Source organism: Triticum aestivum, unplaced genomic scaffold, assembly GCF_018294505.1.
Source record: "Triticum aestivum cultivar Chinese Spring unplaced genomic scaffold, IWGSC CS RefSeq v2.1 scaffold96580, whole genome shotgun sequence".
NCBI classification, from domain to species: domain Eukaryota; kingdom Viridiplantae; phylum Streptophyta; class Magnoliopsida; order Poales; family Poaceae; genus Triticum; species Triticum aestivum.
This window is the reverse complement of record NW_025272873.1, coordinates 1-1,355: the sequence shown is the minus strand read 5'-3', so window position 1 is coordinate 1,355 and position 1,355 is coordinate 1. Positions and strand designations below refer to the sequence as shown.

The 1,355-nt window shown below is 49.2% G+C and overlaps 2 non-coding genes across 2 annotated transcripts; both read left to right on the top strand.

The window, feature by feature from the left end:
- Nucleotides 1–327: 327 nt before the first annotated feature.
- LOC123178241 (5S ribosomal RNA) lies at nt 328–446 on the top strand. Its single transcript, XR_006489424.1, has one exon. It is a non-coding gene; the product is annotated as a 5S ribosomal RNA (ribosomal RNA).
- A 367-nt stretch (nt 447–813) lies between these two features.
- Nucleotides 814–932, top strand: LOC123178242 (5S ribosomal RNA). The gene has a single exon (XR_006489425.1). It is a non-coding gene; the product is annotated as a 5S ribosomal RNA (ribosomal RNA).
- The last annotated feature ends 423 nt before the right edge of the window (nt 933–1,355 follow it).

Genomic DNA, 1,355 nt, shown 5'->3' with positions numbered 1-1,355 from the left:
ACGTGCGCGATATATATTAATCCCGTTATATTATGTTTGACGTTTGCGATATGTTTAAGCTCGATGCTCATTGCTCGCGCGTCTTGGGGTGGCTTTGTGGCGCGAAGAGCGCGTTCTGAAAGGGGTGGAAAAAACTCGTGTTGCTGCGGTATGGAGGGAGGGGTGGAAACCGTGGAAAACTCGTCTCCGTGATTGAGCGGGAGAGTAAGTAGTATAGGACATTATCCATTGTTAGGGAACGGTTGTAATGGTAGTGAGAATGTAGAATCGTCTTTGGAGCGGACCTGGGAGTGGCAAGCATAAGGGACGAAGACGGGGAAACATGTCGGATGCGATCATACCAGCACTAAAGCACCGGATCCCATCAGAACTCCGAAGTTAAGCGTGCTTGGGCGAGAGTAGTACTAGGATGGGTGACCTCCTGGGAAGTCCTCGTGTTGCATTCCTTTTATAATTATTTTTTGCGCCTTGTGACAAACATGTCGCACGTGCGCGATATATATTAATCCCGTTATATTATGTTTAACGTTTGCGATATGTTTAAGCTCGATGCTCATTGCTCGCGCGTCTTGGGGCGGCTTTGTGGCGCGAAGAGCGCGTTCTGAAAGGGGTGGAAAAAACTCGTGTTGCTGCGGTATGGAGGGAGGGGTGGAAACCGTGGAAAACTCGTCTCCGTGATTGAGCGGGAGAGTAAGTAGTATAGGACATTATCCATTGTTAGGGAACGGTTGTAATGATAGTGAGAACGTAGAATCGTCTTTGGAGCGGACCTGGGAGTGGCAAGCATAAGGGACGAAGACGGGGAAACATGTCGGATGCGATCATACCAGCACTAAAGCACCGGATCCCATCAGAACTCCGAAGTTACGCGTGCTTGGGCGAGAGTAGTACTAGGATGGGTGACCTCCTGGGAAGTCCTCGTGTTGCATTCCTTTTATAATTATTTTTTGCGCCTTGTGACAAACATGTCGCACGTGCGCGATATATATTAATCCCGTTATATTATGTTTGACGTTTGCGATATGTTTAAGCTCGATGCTCATTGCTCGCGCGTCTTGGGGCGGCTTTGTGGCGCGAAGAGCGCGTTCTGAAAGGGGTGGAAAAAACTCGTGTTGCTGCGGTATGGAGGGAGGGGTGGAAACCGTGGAAAACTCGTCTCCGTGATTGAGCGGGAGAGTAAGTAGTATAGGACATTATCCATTGTTAGGGAACGGTTGTAATGGTAGTGAGAATGTAGAATCGTCTTTGGAGCGGACCTGGGAGTGGCAAGCATAAGGGACGAAGACGGGGAAACATGTCGGATGCGATCATACCAGCACTAAAGCACCGGATCCCATCAGAACTCCGAAGTTAAG